Here is a 20,089-nt window from a genome sequence, read left to right on the forward strand (position 1 = left end):
CAGTATTCTGGACATCTGTGTTGGTGAATCTTTTGCAATTTGTTCAATTAACAATGGAGACTGCAAAGAAGAAAGCTGTAGGTGGGATCGGTGTATTAGCGGCTGGCTACAGCAACACAACAAGGAGGACTTTGAGTTGGATAGCAGACGCGTTACCGTGAGTACAGCTTTGGCTTCCAAACATTTGATCGCTTGCCCGTCCGTGCGTGTCACGTACGTAACTTTGGGGAATTATGTTTCTTGCCGACTCTGATGGCGGCCGGGGTGTCATCTAAATTTACAACGCCCGCCGCCGCGCCGCTGTCCTCACCTTGACTTCCTCCGTCTCCGGGCCGCCGACCGCATCGATGATTGGGTGAAGTCCTTCGTCGCGCCGTCGATCGCTGGAACGCAGGTGAGCACGGGTCGTGATGAGCAGATGAGAGCTGGCGTAGGTGGAGAGCTAATGTTTTTAGCATAGCTCTGTCGAGGTCCCGTAGCTAAGTTAGCTTCAATGGCGTCGTTAGCAACAGCATTGCTAGGCTTCGCCAGGCGGTACAGCATTGACCGTGTGGTTACAGGTCCAGGGTTTAATAGTAATAGTAGTATTGTTGATCTTCTGTCTATCCTTCCAGTCAGGGGCTTATTTCATCTGTTTCTATATGCAGTTAAGCACGATGCTAACACGTTAGTTCCGTAGCTAAAGTGCTTCGCCGATGTATTGTCATGGAGATAAAAGTCACTGTGAATGTCCATTTCGCGTTCTCGACTCCATTTTCAAGAGGATATAGTATCCGAGGTGGTTTAAAATACAAATCCGTGATCCACAATAGAAAAAGGAGAGAGTGTGGAATCCAATGAGCCCTTGTACCTAAGTTACGGTCAGAGCGTTCTCGACTCTCATTTTCAAGAGGATATAGTATCCGAGGTGGTTTAAAATACAAATCCGTGATCCACAATAGAAAAAGGAGAGAGTGTGGAATCCAATGAGCCCTTGTACCTAAGTTACGGTCAGAGCGAAAAAAGATACGTCCTGCACTGCACTCTAATCCTTCACTCTAACGTTCCTCATCCACAAATCTTTCATCCTGGCTTAAATTAATGGGGTAATCGTCGCTTTCTCGGTCCGAATCGCTCTCGCTGCTGGTGTAAACAATGTGCAAATGTGAGGAGCCCTTCAACCTGTGACGTCACGCTACTTCCGGTACAGGCAAGGCTTTTTTATCAGCGACCAAAGCGTTGTTCTATACTAAATCCTTTCAGCAAAAATATGGCGATATCGCGAAATGATCAAGTATGACACATAGAATGGATGTGCTATCCCCGTTTAAATAAGAACATTTCATTTCAGTAGGCCTTTAAGCTCATCAAGAGAATGCCAAGAGTGTGCTAAGCAGTAATCGGAGCAAATGGTGGCTATTTTGAAGAAACTAAAATATTTAACATGTTTTCAGTTATTTCACCTTTTTTTGTTAAGTACATAGTTTTGATGCCTTCAGTGACAATCTACACCTAGACCACCCCAGACCAACTTTTCTTACCTGTTGGTACTAGGGCTGCAACAACCAATCGATTAAATCGATTAAAATCGATTATAAAAATAGTTGGCGATTAATTTAGTCATCGATTCGTTGGATCTATGCTATGCGCATGCGCAGAGGCAATTTTTTTTAAACTAAAAAAAAAAATATATATATATATTTTTTTTTTATTAACCTTTATTTATAAACTGCAACATGTACAAACAGCTGAGAAACAATAATCAAAATAAGTATGGTGCTTGTATGCTGTTTTTTTCCCAATAAAATACTGGAAAGGATAGAAATGTACTTTGTCTCTTTTATCCGATTATTAATCGCTTAATCGAAGTAATAATCGACAGATTCATCGATTACCAAATTAATCGTTAGTTGCAGCCCTAGTTGGTACCTGCTTTTATGTATTTATCCCCATAAGTCCAGAAAATTTTTAAATAAAACCGTCGAGGCATTGCATAGATATTTATGAAATCTTATTTTTGGAATTTGCTCTGTCCTGTGACAATTTCTGGCCGGTGATATCTGCGGATATCTCCATATATGGTAGACATTTACCCAAAGATCTTTGTGCGAGTCTGCCATTGTAGTACGCGCTGAAGTCAAAAAGCTCATTATTTTTCTCTATCCTCTTCTTGTGGGGCAGACTGGCTTGTACATGCACATGCATCCTCTGCTGTTGCCATTTCTAATACAAAGTAGAGTTTAGTTCTAAATAATATCTGTCAGTGGATTATTGAAGCGCTAAAAACTACAACATGGATGACGGGAAGAAGATGCAGTTGAAGTGGAGGCACGTAAATAAGACTGCCCAAAAAATGGCGCAACCTGAAGAGACGGTCAGAAATCGGCTTGGAAGAATGTATGTAAAACTAAATCCTTGCAAAATCATGAACATGGAGTTTTACTAACACTTGTAAATGTAATTTAAATCCACGGGAAAGGTAGCACTTGAATGCATATCTTAGTTGCTCCGACAGTAATGTGTTTGTATATTGTTGTTTCTTAATGGCTTCTATTGTTTTTACTCAGTCTTTGAAGCAAACTCTGGTGTGGTAAGGACTCTCCTGCTTTCCGAGTAGGAAATCCTACCTTGGGGGCGTTTCAGTTGAGATTTCCAACGAGAATAAATGGAACGCACCATGAGTGCCTGGACACAGGAAGGCCTTAAGGCCAAAAACAAAATGATTTAAATGGGAGCCAATAGTAGGAAATTATTTAACCCTTTTTTTTTGGCTGTTTTTAATATTGTTTTAAAAAGTAATCATTCAATGATCCTGAAAATTGGAAGTATCAGCATTGGTATGGCCAATATTGCCCCTATAGCGACTTGGTATTAGATTGATACCCAAATTTGTAGCATCACCTAAAACTAATGTTAAGTATCTAAACAGAAAAATAAGTGCCTAGTACATTTTAACAGAAGTGTAGAGAGAAGCAAGTCACTCCGTGAGTTTTTCAGAGTGCAGTTATCATTTTTTACATTTTTTTAGTTTATCGTTACATCACTTGTTGCAACATGATGCTAGGCTACCGATTTTTCTGCTCCTGCATCCGTGAGACTTTTGAGAGTTAATAAGAATCATTATGAAGGAAAAATCGTCTTTTCTCTTGGTGCCCGTCAGTCCTAGGAAGTTATCAAAGTGCATTTATCTATCATGGATTTCGATAATTCTAATTTAAAACCGTCAGGCGTTTTACCATGGTTATCATTAATACTGTTTATCATTACATCCCTAGTTGAGACAAGGGAAAACATCTCACTATAAGGCTGTAAACCTAAGATTAAATCTAAAAAAACTAACAATCAACCCTTGATTGATTAATTGTCAAGTCTCAATACTTTAGTCGTATGTTGGGTAGCTTTTTAAGTCAGGTTTCGCCACTTTGCCATCTCTATATACTTTTAGAACAGCCCACTACTATTTCCAATTTGTCTTCCTCCCTTTCTCTCCTTAATGGATACTTGTTCAGTAGTGAATAATGACAGGACAGGGTTTGCAATCTGAAGAAGCTTAAGCGATAGAGACATTGCTTGTTTCCTGCCTTTTTTGTGGAGAAATGTAATGCGCTTTTCGGCCTGTTGCTAACCAGCCGATCATCTGGCAGCTGAATTAGGGGATAAACGAGACAAGGAGAGACAATAGGCTTTTTAAATGTAACACATGGTTTGACAAACTAAAACTAAAGTCTGCCTTTTAACATATTTTGTGTTAAGTTGTTTCCATTTGACAGCATGTGTACATGTGCCGTCTTAAAAGGCAACTTGTGTAAGATGGAGATTAGTTGTATGTGGTCCTGATTTGGGGATGCTGAACACCTTTGAGACCACATTCAGTTTTTTTATGTCTATGTATGTAGTATTTCTCATAAGCACATGTATTTCATAAAACACACACCACAAACTACTGTTTTTAATTGTACTTTGTTTAACCTACAAAAACGTGTGTCTTCAAATGGTTACATACAGTTGAGGTTAGAAGTTTAGAAATACTCATCACGGGAATTAATGTCATGTTAATTTTGGGCCCTGAAGAATTTATTCAAACCATACTTCTCATAGGCTGGAATGAGTACATTCTGATCTTACAGTATTTCCCAATGTTGGAATCTTGCCAATCCACACAAATGTACCTTATTTTTCGGAGTATAAGTCGCTCCGGAGTATAAGTCGCACCGGACGAAAATGCATAATAAAGAAGGAAAAAAACAAAGTCGCATTTTTTGGGGAAATTTATTTGATAAAACCCAACACCAAGAATAGACATTTGAAAGGCAATTTAAAATAAATAAAGAATAGTGAACAACAGGCTGAATAAGTGTACGTTATATGAGGCATAAATAACCAACTGAGAACGTGCCTGGTATGTTAACGTAACATATTATGGTAAGAGTCATTCAAATAACTATAACATATAGAACATGCTATACGTTTACCAAACAATCTGTCACTCCTAATCGCTAAATCCGATGAAATCTTTTACGTCTAGTCTCTTACGTGAATGAGCTAAATAATATTATTTGATATTTTACAGTAATGTGTTAATAATTCCACACATAAGTCGCTCCTGAGTATAAGTCACACCCCCGGCCAAACTATGAAAAAAAACTGCGACTTATAGTCCGAAAAATACGGTAACCATCCATCCATCCATTTTCTACCGCTTGTCCCTTTTGGGGTCGCGGGGGGTACTGGAGCCTATCTCAGCGGCATTCGGGCGGAAGGCGGGATACACCCTGGATAAGTCGCCACTTCATCGCAGGGCCAACACAGATAGACAGACAACATTCACACTCACATTCACACACTAGGGCCAATTTAGTGTTGCCAATCAACCTATCCCCAGGTGCATGTCTTTGGAGGTGGGAGGAAGCCGGAGTACCCGGCGGGAACCCACACAGTCACGGCGAGAACATGCAAACTCCACACAGAAAGATCCCGAGCTCAGGACCTTTGTATTGTGAGGCACATGCACTAACCCCTGTTCCACCGTGCTGCCCCAAATGTAACCAATCCCTACAAATTATGTGCGGCCTTGCCGCTTTGTCCAATCCCCCAAATGTTCACGCCAGGTATGGGTATGATAACGAGAACGGGTTCCGAGTGTTTGAATACTTGCACAATATAATTTTTTTTTTTTTTTTATATTTTGCAATACAAGAAAGTAAAGAGCTTCACCTTTTAGGTGATATATGTGCTGCCATCTCCTGGCAATCATGTTCAACAAAACATTGACTTTATTTGTTTGACATTTAGCTTGAGGTTTGAATAACAGGCTTCATAGTTAGTACACGCAAGCCAGAAGACTGGCATGTTTGTTCAACATTAGCTTTATTTATTTGTTTCCACAGAGTTTTGTGACTATTTGCCTGTAAGGATAAATGTTTGTTGTTTTATGTCAATTTTGTTCTGGTAAAAGTTCAAAACAATCGCAATAGTAATTTGTGTTAGCCTGTCAATGGGCTCATCCATTGTATGTTAGCATTAAGCTAGCGACATAAGAGCCAACATTTCAATCAATCAACCAATCAATCAATGTTTATTTATATAGCCCTAAATTACAAGTGTCTCAAAGGGCTGCACAAGCCACAACGACATCCTCGGTACAGAGCCCACATAAGGGCAAGGAAAAACTCACCCAGTGGGACGTCGATGTGAATGTCCTGTATGGTTGTATTGCTTTTTGTCAGTAGATACCAAACTGTGTTGTTGATTCAACATTATTCTTAAATATATGTGCACTTCATTGTACTTTCTTCTCTGTACTTAGTTTTACAATAACTCCATTCTTGAAACTATCCACAACCTGAAGTAGTTTTTGTCATCTCCAATTTAAAGGAGTGTACAAAGTGCTGCCTGTCTTACATTGTTGTAATGAAATAGGCAGCAACAATTGAAAAATATACGATATAATGAAGAAGAAAAATATATGTTTATCAATGAATAAATAACACAGAGTTGTCTTTAAATATACCTATAATTTTTATTTACCCCTTTAAAGTAATAATAATAATAATACCTGGGATTTATATAGCGCTTTTCTAAGTACCCAAAGTTGCTTTACATGTTAAAAAGTGGCCATATTATAATTTATTTTGTACATTATAACATTGCCTTGTAATGGTGGGTCTTGGGTCAAAATGTTGCATAGATTGAGTTTTACAGACCATCTTCAAGCTGCTTTCTGACCGTCTCTACAGAATGCACCATTTTGTGAGCGGTCTGATTTACGTCCCTCCACGTCGACTGCGTCTTCTTCCCGTCAGCCATGTTGTAGTTTTAGCGCTTTCATATTGAGTCTAATGACCGATACAAGTTAGAACTGTACACTAGTTTGTATTAGAAATGGAAACAGCGGAGGATGCATGTGCATGTACAAGCCAGTCAGCCCCTACAACAAGAGGAGGTAGAAAAAGGCGCCTTCTGACTACGTCGGAATACAATGGCAGACTTGCACAAATCTCTTCGGGTAAACCTTAACCAAATATGGAGATATACGCAGATTAGAGGAAGTATGAAGGAAGGCAATATTGTTTTATAATTATGGTTGGATTTCAAATTTTCGGGACTTATGCAGATCCCAAATGCACAAAAACAGGCACCAATAGATAAGAAAAGTTGGTTTTGCATAATAGGTCCCCTTTAAAGAAAACACATGCATCATAGCCAATTGTTGAAACCGACCTAGCCATGCCCCCACCGCCACTGATAGGTTGGCAATCTGTGGGAAACACTGCTATATAATATGCCAGAAGATCCCAACAGTGTTAGACCGAAAGTTTTTCTTCTAAACATGACTTTATGGACCTTGATTTGTCATGCAGGAACAGAAACAGGCTGTTCCCACAAAGCTGGAATTATGCAAAATTTCTTTGCAAGAGCATAGCAGACAATAGCTCAAATGGAGATCAGGACTTGAAGGTTTCAAAGTTTCCCTGTTTGACAGTATTCCATGCATTCCATTCCCTTCATGCCTTTCTGGCTTCTAGTCATGCTTTCCCGGATTCCGATGTACCACGCTGTGTGTCTGCATCATATTGCTAAGAATATCCCATCCAAGTGATTCACTCGGTTGACAGAAAGAGAGCAGCTTGCTGTCAGTGAATAGAGAATCTTTTCTCACATCCCAGGAGCAGACACATGCACACACTGCAATCAACCTGCTGCAGTCTGAGTGCAATACTGAGCATATGGCGTGTTCATTAAGCAAAACAAACACTCCTGGTGCTCGTGTTTCCACGTCAGACTGAGAAAACAAGGCCCTCTGTGGCTTGTGATTCATTCTCCGTTTGGCTTCACTTTCTTCTGACCTGATTCCTACAGTAGCTGCCATCATTTAGCGCTCCTTTGCTTCCACTTCGTTTGACATCTTTCCTTCATTCCTAGCAGTGCCATGACAACGCAACACACAGGGTTGAGGGATGCTGAATTCGACTGTGAAGGATTGTTCTTTTTCTGGAAATTCTACTCTATGGTAGACAGTGGAGACAAAGACCCTGCTGCATTTAAAAACAAATTATTCAGAACATTTTGCGGCAATGTATTTTCTGCATGTTTTGCCTTGTCAGCATGACAAACAACTCGCATTTTCTTAACCTTTTGGGCAGGAAGCCAACAGATCAGTGTGGTGTTAAAAATCTCAAGGACATCCAAAATGTTGTTAGAAATGCATACTTTTTTTTTTTACTAGTCCATACCGATAACCAACCTTATTTTTTGTCTGTTATTTTTTTAAAATGTAGATTTGACTGTAGTTTTTGCACTTGTTTGGTTGGTTGAAGTTTATTTGGAACACAATTTCAATATGATACATCACATGGAGGTAAGAAAGACTAAAACAAAGGTGCATATGACAAACTGTAGCTGTAAATATGTATTAATAGGCCTAAAAAGGACAATAAATAATACTAATCAATCTTTTCACTCTTGTATCGATCATGTACTGATACTACCCTTTATGGATTGATTGGCCCTCCACTTACATTTCGGGTGCTAGCTGCGACAATGCTGACACCCCAACATTTGTTGTTTTACTATCCTCCCTAGCTCTTGTTAATTTCCTGTTAATAACTGCTTACTTTCTGCTTTAATATGGTTCCATTGAGACTTTTTAAAGTTCAATACAGTCTTATTTCTTTGCGTTAGCTCAGCTATTAGTATGCCTGTCCTGCCTTGCATTTGGTGTGTAACTTGTTTAACCTTGTCCTCCAGTGATAAAGATACAGGAATACTAAGAAATGCAGTTGTTTTTGATGTAATGGAGGCAGTGTTGGGTTAGTTACTTTAAACTAGTTACAGTTACTAGTTGCTTTATTTCAAAAGTAACTCAGTTACTAACTCAGTTACTTACACCAAAAAGTAATGCATTACTGTGAAAAGTAACTAAATAGTTACTTTTCATTTAAAAAAAAATGTTTTAAGGCTCCCATGAATGCCCTTTTAGCCTTCATTTCAGTACTGTTATTGAACTGGAGAATAATACAATCTGTTGATCAACTTGACATGCATTTGCATCACTGAACTCTGCTAAGCAATGTGGTCTACATACAACACACAAAGACAAAGATATGTTTCAAAGGGCCAATTTATTTTGGGCCAGAACAAATTGACACAACTATTTTAAATGGCTGCAACATAACATACATAAGTAACAAACCGCATAATAACATGTCACAACATAGCTGTAAACCTGGCTTCACCCAAGGAAGGCACACATGACATGATTATATGTCATGTCACTATATACCGCACACATACGGCTATACACACGCCTAACCAGGCGTTTTTGTCTCAAGGAATTGTGAAATAAAATCATGTCTTCAGTGAAGCCCAGGACACTCTACGCATTTCCCAAGTTTTAGTTTAGAGAAAAGGAAAGATTGGCCTGGCCCACTAGGATGCCTCTTTATGTTTGTGAACTTTATAGTCTATACATTTAGAGTGATGTGATAATCAAACACTCTAGAATGAAAGAGTATATAAGAGAATTGACAGAGTGTGTGTACCTTCAGTGCTGAATGATGAGCAGAGGCAGAGTTTGGAGTGTCTTCTTTAGCTTGCTTTCCATGTTTATGTGCTCACTGTCCACTGTGTCCAGGAACTTGGAAAATGTTTCCGTGCCATTTGCCGTTTGACGCCCGCTATCATGCTAATTAGCTGCCTGAAAGCGGGTGACTCCACTGTAGAAATAGCCTGCATTCTTCTATCACATACGCTGCAATGGCTCTATCAATGTTGTCCTGGCTAACAGTGCCTCTGTTAAAATCCTTAGGTGAAGTGTGTCGGTCTTTACTAGCTTCGTCGAAGCATGTTGCTTTTGTAGGTGTTTCAGCAGATTTGAATTGCTGTTTAGGACAGTAGATAAGATCTTTGATCCAAGCAAAAGTTACATTTAACTAAAATGTGCTTTTCTTTGTGCTCGACAAAAGAAAAGTAGTGAAAATATCTCCATGTTAGGAAACTCTGCTTCGGCTCCGCCGTGATGTCTTCTTAGTAAACACAGACCCCCCCCCCCCCCCCCAACACACATTCTATGTGTTATAAGAAAATTACTTGACAACACTGAAATTATAACACTAGTAAACAATGATCACACTGCATGATTCAAAAATGTCCATGAAATACATTACTTACTGATGATGCACAAATAAATTTAACATAGTCTTTTATGGCTTAACGCTTAATTTGTGGACCGAACCAGATGTAAAAAAAACCTCCATACTTTTGTACTTGTACTACTTCTGAGTGTAGAATCAATGTGGTCGACCTGACCACTTCGGCCATTCTGAGTCTTTCAAATCTGTGAATGGAGTGTATTGATCCACTCCATCAAATTCACTTATTTTTTGATGATATCTGGTTTGTATATTAGCGATTAAACCTTTAAAATTCTGCACATATCTGCCCTGCTAAAAGTAAATAAGCAGTAGCTATGTTGAATGTTTGCCTTTCATCTGTGAACTTGAAGTAAAGTAAGATGGCCTCTAAGTCATGATCTTAATCTATGTGGACCGAAGCAGATTCTTAACAATGGACACGATTCAATTTACAATTTGCAGTGGCAAAGTTGTGTAAAACAATTTCAACGGCTCCAAATGAGCCTGGAAATAGTTCACAAAATGTAAGTAATGCGGCAGAATAGAAATGGCAAACGGGCCATTGATCGAATGCTCAGTGTGAACGTAGGCCTGAGTGGGTCAGGAGAGAGAGGGGGAATCTCAACCAAGTCCATGAGTGAGTACACATTCAAACAAGACCACCCCGGACTAAGTAAAAACACCCTACAGAACTACAGATTTTGCCGGACCCCGACAAAAAGAAATCCAGGCTTTGCCCTACCACAAAATATTGTTGTAGTTGATCAAGTAGGTTTTTTTGCATAAGCTTCAACTTTGAACGGGAAACGTCCAGTTGGAAACAACAATGTGGGTGGAGAACCTGAGGATGGACAGAGAGAGAGTGAGGACGGTTAATCACTGTGTAAGAATAATGTTTGTTTTTATCTACTTGAAGGCTCCACACCACTGCTGTTCTTTATAGAATGTAAAATAGTTGACTTTTGTTGTTATTTATGAACTATATTTTTTGTGTTTATAGCATACTTGCCAACCTTGAGACCTCCAATATCGGGAGGTGGGGGGAGGGGTTGTTTGGGGGCGGGGGGCGTGGTTATTTACAGCTAGAATTCACCAACTCGAGTATTTCATATATATTTCATATATATATATATATATATGTATGTATGTATGTATGTATGTATGTGTATGTGTATGTATGAAATACTTGACTTTCAGTGAATTCTAGCTATATATATATATATATATATGTTTTTATTTTATTTACATAGAAAAAATAAAAAAATACTTGAATTTCAGTGTTCCAGTGGCTATCCATTAGATGGCAGTATTGTCCTGTTTAACTTCTCCGTTCATGATGAGTATATCATTTCAGCCGCCATGTCTGTAATTTCCTCGTTCTTCTGCTTCGTCTCCCTGTTGTGTGCGCAGTTGTGCACTCTATAAAAACCCTAGATGTTATGACGTCTTTGGGCAGGCAAGCTGTTTATTTTGTGGGAAAGCGGACGTGAGAACAGGCTGTCCCAACTCAGTCTCAGGTCCGCATTGAGCTGGAGGGGGCGTGGCCTCCAGCTCCGGCTGAATACCGGGAGTTTGTCGGGAGAAAATCTCTGCCGGGAGGTTGTCGGGAGAGGCGCTGAATATCGGGATTCTCCCGCTAAAAACGGGAGGGTTGGCAAGTATGGTTTATAGACTGGGAGGCTATAGAACATGTAGGTTCTTCTTGATTGGGAAGAATGGCCGCCCGGATCTGAACCCGAGCTGTGTTTTGTTATTGGACTTTTGTGCCCGTCACAGATTGTCCATAACGAACACCATCATTGGTACAAGCGGCCGAAATGAGTTTCATCCGCCGGGTGGCGGGGCTCTCCCTTAGAGATAGGGTGAGAAGCTCTGCCATCCGGGGGGAGCTCAAAGTAAAGCCGCTGCTCCTCCACATCGAGAGGAGCCAGATGAGGCGGTTCGGGCATCTGGTCAGGATGCCACCCGAATGCCTCCCTAGGGAGGTGTTCAGGGCACGTCCGACCGGTAGGAGGCCACGAGGAAGACCCAGGACACGTTGGGAAGACTATGTCTCCCGGCTGGCCTGGGAACGCCTCGGGATCCCCCGGGAGGAGCTGGACGAAGTGGCTGGGGAGAGGGAAGTCTGGTTTTCCCTGCTTAGGCTGCTGCCCCCGCGACCCGACCTCGGATAAGCGGAAGATGGATGGATGGATGGATGGATACCCCAGTCTGCTGACATGCAAGCAGAGTAGTAGATTTTTGTAAAAAGCTTTTAAATGAACCAAAAATATGACTTATTTTATCTTTGTGAAAATATTGGACACAGTGTGTTGTCAAGCTTATGAGATGCGATGCAAGTGTAAGCCACTGTGACACTATTGTTCATTTATTTTTATTTTTATAAATGTCTAATGATAATGTCAATGAGGGATTTTTAATCACTGCTATGTTGAAATTGTAACTAATATTGATACTGTTGTTGATAACATTCATTTTTGTTTCACTACTTTTGGTTTGTTCTGTGTCGTGTTTGTGTCTCCTCTCAATTGCTCTGTTTATTGCAGTTCTGAGTGTTGCTGGGTCGGGTTTGGTTTTGGAATTGGATTGCATTGTTATGGTATTGCTGTGTATTGTTTTGTTGGATTGATTAATTAAAAAAATAAAAAAATAAAAAATAAAATATTACTAAATTATAAAAAAATAATAATAAATAGATTTTTTTAAAATGAGAATCGATTCTGAATCGCACAACGTGAGAATCGTGATTCGAATTCGAATCGATTTTTTCCCACACCCCTAATGTACAGTATGGTTAGGTACCTCATGGCCGCTGCTCCTGCAATTAAAATTCTGTGCAAAAAGATATTGAAGTGCAGTGATCTTAAATAATTTACACTTTGAAATACTTCTTAATAAAGCAGTGAATTTAAAAGTATTTTTTTAAAATCAAGAATCGAATTGTAGAAATTCATAGGTGTTGGTCTCAACTCCTGAAATTCTGTTACCGTGACAATCAATTAATCAATGTTTATTTATATAGCCCTTAATCACAAGTGTCTCAAAGGACTGCACAAGCCACAACAACATCCTCGGTTCAGATCCCACATCAGGGCAAGGAAAAACTCAACCCAGTGGGATGACAATGAGAAACCTTGGAGAGGACCGCAGATGTGGGGACTCCCCCTCCCCCTGGGCGACCGGTGCAATGGACGTCGAGTGGATTTAGCATAATATTGTGAAAGTCCAGTCCATGTTGGATATAACATAATAGTGAGAGTCCAGTCCATAGTGGGGCCAGCAACCCTTTATAGTGTTATCAAAAGCAGAGTGTTGAATTAGTTGCTTTGGAAATAGTAATATTTTTCATGGTGAGCATAACAATTTTGCATAATTGATCTGCTCAGATCCGTCTCGAATAGAGCAATAACGGAATCCCTCAGCGCAGAGGTCGGTGTCACGCTGCCACCTTCTATCCGTCTGTCCACTGACTGTGTGTTGGTAGGAGTCAGACCGCATGACCAATCTTGCCTGTGTCTGCTTGTCACAGCCGACTGATGTGAGCTCATCAAACGGAGACGCACCGGTGGGCACTCGCACAGCCACATTGGAGCTGGATCACTGGGGTTAGGCTATTTCTGGAAGCATCGCTGATCCTGTTGGCTCTACAGGGCTGGTCTACATGTTTTTTTATGGTCGTGTCCAAAACTCACAGGCTGTGCATAACCAAGTTTTTATAAATTGTTATATTTACATATAAAATAATATTAACTCTTTGGAGTTTGATGTTTTACATACCTCACCTAAGAAACCTGCCTTTTAATTCATTAAGTTTCCGTTTTTCTGTACAACCATGTTTGTGACTGTACACTTATTTTTTAATTTCAACATACTGTGTTCAAAAATACCAATAAACCAGCAGATAAAGGCGTCTACATCTACGATATGATTTGATTAAGTTACTGGACAGGACATGTTTATTAAAAAATAAAAGCTTACCGACCAACCAAAATTGTCCACTATTCTAAAATACAACTCGGGAATAATTGAATTATTTTTGTGTGTAAAATTTGTCTATAACGTGTAAAAAAACAGTCTTGAAACTAATGCAAATATAAAATGTAGAATTCTCATAACTTGTTCAAATTCAGCAGACAACTGCACATTGTTAAATAATTGTTAACTTTAAAAGCCAGGTGATACAGCAGGCAGTTTCTATTGACTATGTACACAACTGATTCCTCTCAATTTTTTTTCCAACCTAAATATAACATTCCTGATGATCTAGAAGCAAAAAGTTTGGCCTTTGATTGCCTTACAAAGCAATGCTATGTGTCTTCTAGTTGATTTAAGGACAAGCGGTAGAAAATGGATGGATGGGCATTAGAGATGTCCGATAATGGCTTTTTTGCCGATTTCCGATATTGTCCAACTCTTAATTAAAGATTCCGATACCAACCGATACCGATATATACAGTCGTGGAATTAACAAATTATTATGCCTAATTTTGTTGTGATGCCCCGCTGGATGCATTAAACAATGTAACAAGGTTTTCCAAAAATAAATCAACTCAAGTTATGGAAAAAAATCAATCGGATTTAACAAAACCTCATGAAGCTGGATGCAATCTTACTTGGAGGGGAGGGAGCATGTGGTAGAGGTGAACGGCACCGTGTCCCCCCCCCCCCCTCTCGGTGAGCTGTGGAGACCCCCAAGGCAGTATATTGGGACCTTTACTGTTCCTAATATACATAAACGACGTGTCATCGGCATGCGACTGTGAATTGTTTTTGTTTGCGGATGACTCTGCCTTGCTGGTATCCGGCAAGGACAAGTCACAGGTGGAGAAAATCCTCAGTGCTGAGCTCTGTAGAACTTTCACCTGGCTCGCTGACAACAAGCTATCCATACACTTGGGTAAAACAGAATCCATCCTGTTTGGGTCCCACATCAAACTTAAGAAAGTCAATGACTTCACCATAAAAGTAGGTGACATTGTTATCACCAGGAAAGATGAGGTCACCTACCTAGGTTCCATTCTAGAGGCTAACCTTTCCTGTGATAAAATGGCAACCAAGGTAATCAAAAAGGTTAACCAACGAACGAGATTTCTCTACAGAATTTCCTCTCTGGTCAACAAAAGCACCTTGAGGATTCCGGCGGGAACTCTCGTTCAACCCTTTTTCGATTACGCATGCACCTCCTGGTACCCTAGCACCTCCAAAACCCTCAAATCTAAACTCCAAACATCTCAGAGCAAGCTAGTCAGGTTACTTCTAGACCTCCACCCCAGATCCCACCTCACTCCTACCCACTTCTCTAAAGTGGGCTGGCTCAAGGTGGAGGACAGAGTTAAACAACTTGCACTGAACCTAGTCTATAAAATCCGCTACACCTCCCTGATACCGAAGTACATGTCAAACTACTTCCTTAACGTAAATGACCGCCATAACCACAACACCAGGGGGTGCTCCACTAACCACGTTAAACCCAGATTCTGAACTAACAAAGGTCTTAACTCATTCTCTTTCTATGCCACATCAATGTGGAATGTGCTCCCAACAGGTATAAAAGAAAGGGCATCTCTATCCTCCTTCAAAACCGCAATAAAAGTTAACCTCCAGGCAGCTACAACCCTAAACTAACACCCTCCCCGGATTGCTAATAATCAAATGTAAACAATCAAATGCAGATTCTTTTTCTTATGCCTTCTGATCTCTCTCTCTCTCTCTCTCTCTCTCTCTCTCCACACCCCTGATTGTAAATAATGTAAATAATTCAATGTGATTATCTTGTGTGATGACTGTATTATGATGATAGTATATATGATAGTATATATCTGTATCATGAATCAATTTAAGTGGACCCTGACTTAAACAAGTTGAAAAACTTATTCGGGTGTTACCATTTAGTGGTCAATTGTACGGAATATGTACTTCACTGTGCAACCTACTAATAAAAGTCTCAATCAATCAAAAAAACCTGTATGGCTGTAGACCAAGTATGGGTTGCATTCACTTGTGTGTGTGAAAAGCCGTAGATATAATGTGATTGGGCCGGCACGCAAAGGCAGTGCCTTTAAGGCACGCCCCCAATATTGTTGTCTGGGTCGAAATCGGGAGAAATTCGGGAGAATGGTTGCCCTGGGAAATTTTAGGGAGGGGCACTGAAATTCGGGAGTCTCCCGGGAAAATGGGGAGGTTTGGCAAGTATGACTGGGAGACGCAAATGCTCTGTACTTCTCCCTACGTCCGTGTACCAATCCGTACAGCGGCGTTTTAAAAAGTCATACATTTTACTTTTTGAAACCGATACCGATAATTTCCGATATTACATTTTGAAGCATTTATCGGCCGATAATATCGGCAGTACGATATTATCGGACCTCTCTAATGGGCACTGTTGGATTACCTCTCCCTCTCTCTCTGTAACCAAATGTCTGTTCTAGCTGTGATTGGTTAATCATCTGCTCTGTTCACCAATAGGTGGATGGGGTCATGTTTTATTGCCAGTTTACTTTTTGCCTACAAATTGACTTGTAAATGGAAAATAACGTGATGAGATGATGACAAAAACCCGGTGAACATCACTGATTAACCCTGGTTTTAGTTTACTGATTCTCACCATTTAAGGACTCGGGAGACAGCTTCTGCACTTTTGACCTTGTCTGTGTGGCTTCGGGACATAACAATATAACGACAGTGTTACTGTTCAAACTGTGTGTAATGTTACAGTGGCCAAAAATATTACATATTTTGTAAATAAAATATTTGCCTTGTTTTTATTGAATATTTAAGCCTACTACACTACTGTATTTTAATATTGGTCAATATGGTGGTACTTAGAGAGTCAAGTGTTTTCTGAGGTGGTACTTGATGGAAACAGTTTAAGAACCACTGGTCTAGATACTGTATGTATTGAATATGCTTTGGTGTAAGTTTTGCATAAATAGTACTCCAGTCACTTTTATAACCTGTTATTTTGAATTCTGTCTGCAAAATCTCAAAGCATTGAGAATGAAACCACAACCACCCTCTCCAAAAGTATCATAATTTATCTTTTGAAAATGTACACTATGTGGCGGTGGGGGCGTGGTAGTAATGTCAAAAGATTTAGGGTAGTTTACACTGGCTTGAACAAGAAATGCATTAATTAGCTTTTTCTTCAACTTTCTCTCCCTACTTTTGCCGGGTGTCAACTCGTTGAGGTGCGCGACCAGCAGACGCGAGGCGATTTAGATGCACGTTTTTCTTTTTTTTTTCTCCAAATAAAGCAATGAGGAAAGTTTTTATATTTGAGCTGTTTTTCCAACTTAGTATAGCCAATTGTACATACATGATAGACTATATACAGTATATCCATTCATACAATATATCACTTAAATTAGTTTTCATGTTTAAAAAAAGTGTTTTTAAAAAAACAAAGAAAAAACTTATTTTGAAGTTGTGGCGGCGGTACTCTTTCTGCAACGCCACGATCGTTAACATGGAATTGGGGGTTAAATCACCAAAATGATTCCCGGGCGCGGCCACCGCTGCTGCTCACTGCTTTCCTCACCTCCCAGGGGGTGAGGGTGATGAGTCAAATGCAAAGGATAATCTCACCACACCTAGTGTGTGTGTGTGACAATCATTGGTACTTATGTAGGGGAAACCCTGCTGTTCAGACATCTTGATGTCAACACAATTTGTTTTCCAGACATGGTCGAAAATAAACTTTATAAACAATATATAGATTCACCCGGGAACAACATTAAGTACACCTGCACGCCGATCGATTCAGACCTGCAATTAAATGCTGCTTTTATGTCACTGCATGTCACAAGTCTGTGTTATTATGCACATGTGAAGATCAAATGAAAATAAAACCATATCCTACCTTTTGTTTGTGTCTCCTGAAAGCCTTAAACCGTTGGAAGAAGCTCTTTTTCCCTTCTGGCTGAGAGCTCGACTTAATGTCCAAGTAAGCATGTACATATCGCTGTGATGTCACAAAGTAGCCAGACTGCAAAGCCCCACAAACCCGGGGCATCCAAAACTGCATGCAAGCTCACCCCAAAATGCATGAACCTCATGATTTGATGCATTAGATCAGGGGGCCCCTTACTTTTTGACTTGGGGGGGCCGCATTGGGTTACAAAAATTGGACCGGGGGCCGGGCTGTATATATATATGTACTGTATTAATGTGTGTGTGTTTGTGTGTGTATGTATATATATATATATACACTGTATATATTCCGAGCGCGATGATGTCACGTTATCGATGGGAAAGTGCATTTTTAGACAATAAGATTTGCCTGAGCGGCTAGGAGACACCAAGAGTAACAAGCGGTAGAAAATTGATTAGAAAGGACAGTTTAAAAAATAAAATAAAATAAATAAAATAAAATAATTAACTTGGGACTTCCCGCGGGCCAGATTTTGGACGCTGGCGGGCCGGATTCGGCCGTAGTTTGGAGACCATGTATTAGATTGTAATAAGTTAACATAATTTCTAAGTTAGAAAAGAAGAAATTCATCATAAGTCCCCTTGGGGCTGGACGATTGTGGCAAAAATAATAATAATCACAATTATTTTGATTGATATTGTGTATGCACCTTAGGGGATCTGCTCCAATTTTGTGGTTCTTTGAACCTGTTCACTGTAATAATGACAATAAAACTATATTCTATTCTATATTGTAATCACGATTAATTAAACAATTATTGATTCATTTGAAAAAAATGTTTTAAGTATTCATTGTTTCACCAAAACTCAACTTTAAATATAGTTAAAAAATATTGAATATGAAATAGTACTAAATAAACAAATACAAATAAATATGTTGTGGGATCAGAGCTGAGGATGTCCTTGTGGTTTGTGCAGCCCTTTGAGACATTTGTGAGTAAGGGCTATATAAGTCAACTTTGATTGATTTGAATAAACTACAAGTAAAATAAATATAATCGCAATAACAATACATTTAAATACCAATATCAATATAAAACCAATACAATTCAGTTTTTATGTATTGTTTTTAGAAAAAATACAATTTAAGAGTGTGTTTTTGTGTCAAATAAAATTTGATCAAATGTTTGTTAATGAAATGGAAAAATCCTTACATTTATCGGAGCAATACATGTTTGGACTATTTTGACAATTGTCATTTTCCCTCATAATATTTTGCATTTATCAGCGGCTTATCGTTTGGCCAATTGTGTGACTCTGTCCGCAGTTACGTAGATGTGGAAATCATTTATCTTACTTTTTTGTTGAGTTGTGTGTTTATTGATTAGGCATACGGTGCTGCGTCAAATAAAAACTAGCAACTAAACAATGGTGACATCCAAAACTTCTAGTAGACATGCTTTTTTTTTTTTACTCATTCACTCATCTGTTTTACCGTCACAAGCTCTGGAATTTACATGCACGTTGTGCGGCCCATTAATCCTTTTGTTTTGATTATTATATTTTCATAATCATGAAAAGCCAAAATCAAAATTGAAATTGAAAAAAATTTGATTAGTTGTCCAGCTCTAGGGCCCCTTTAAACAAGCATCTTTGGCTTCCATTTTGCTAGCCTGTAAAATATGTCTGCATATACCTGTATTTATGTTGGCAATTTTGTAGTAAAGGCATTTAGAGAAACTGTGTGTGTATCTCCTAATTCAGTTAGCTTTAAATGAAAAAGGTATTATGCCCTTATTTTAAAGTTTGCAGGTCATGTTTGCTGTTGTGTTAATGTACAGTATGCAGATATTTTTGTTTGTGCAAAATGCACTTACTGTATTGTAGTGTTGTCCCGATACCAATATTTTGGTACCCGTACCAACATGTATTTTGGTACTTTTTGGTACCACAAAAAATGTCATTATTGGCTTTATTTTAACAAAAAATCTTACGGTACATTAAACAAATATTTCTTAAAGTTTGTCCTTAAATAAATTAGTGAACATACAAGAACTTGTCTTTTAGTAGTAAGTAAGCAAACAAAGGCTCCTATTAGTCTGCTGACATATGCAGTAACATATTGTGTCATTTTGTATTATTTTGTCAAAATTATTTAGGACAAGTAGTAGAAAATGAATTATTAATCTACTTGTTCATTAACTGTTAATATCTGGTTAATTTCTGTTTCAACATGTTCTATCTACACTTCTGTTAAAATGCAATAATCACGTATTCTTCTCTTGTTTGATACTTTACATTAGTTTTGGAGGATACCACAAATTTGGGTATCAAACCGATACCAAGTAGTTCGAAGTCCTATGTGTCCAGGGACATATTTCCTGAGTTTATAAACATGATATAAATTGAAAAAAAATGAAAGATTTTGTGGTGCTAAAAAATATCGATGTATTCATAGTAGTATCAACTAGATACGCTCCTGTACTTGGTATCATTACAGTGGGTGTTAGGTGTCGATCCACCAATGGCGTTTGTTTATATTGTAGCGTCCCGGAAGAGTTGGTGCTGCAGGGAATTCTGGGAATTTGTTCTGTAATCACTCGTCCTAC

General features: G+C 39.1%; 1 protein-coding gene across 1 annotated transcript in view; it reads left to right on the forward strand.

Annotated features, from left to right (window-relative positions):
- The window catches only part of LOC133636229 (oxysterol-binding protein-related protein 10-like), a 212,920-nt gene that overhangs the window by 76,826 nt on the left and 116,005 nt on the right, over positions 1-20,089 (forward strand). The gene's annotated exons all lie outside the window — the stretch shown is intronic.

This window comes from Entelurus aequoreus, linkage group LG20 (genome assembly GCF_033978785.1).
Source record: "Entelurus aequoreus isolate RoL-2023_Sb linkage group LG20, RoL_Eaeq_v1.1, whole genome shotgun sequence".
Lineage (NCBI taxonomy): Eukaryota > Metazoa > Chordata > Actinopteri > Syngnathiformes > Syngnathidae > Entelurus > Entelurus aequoreus.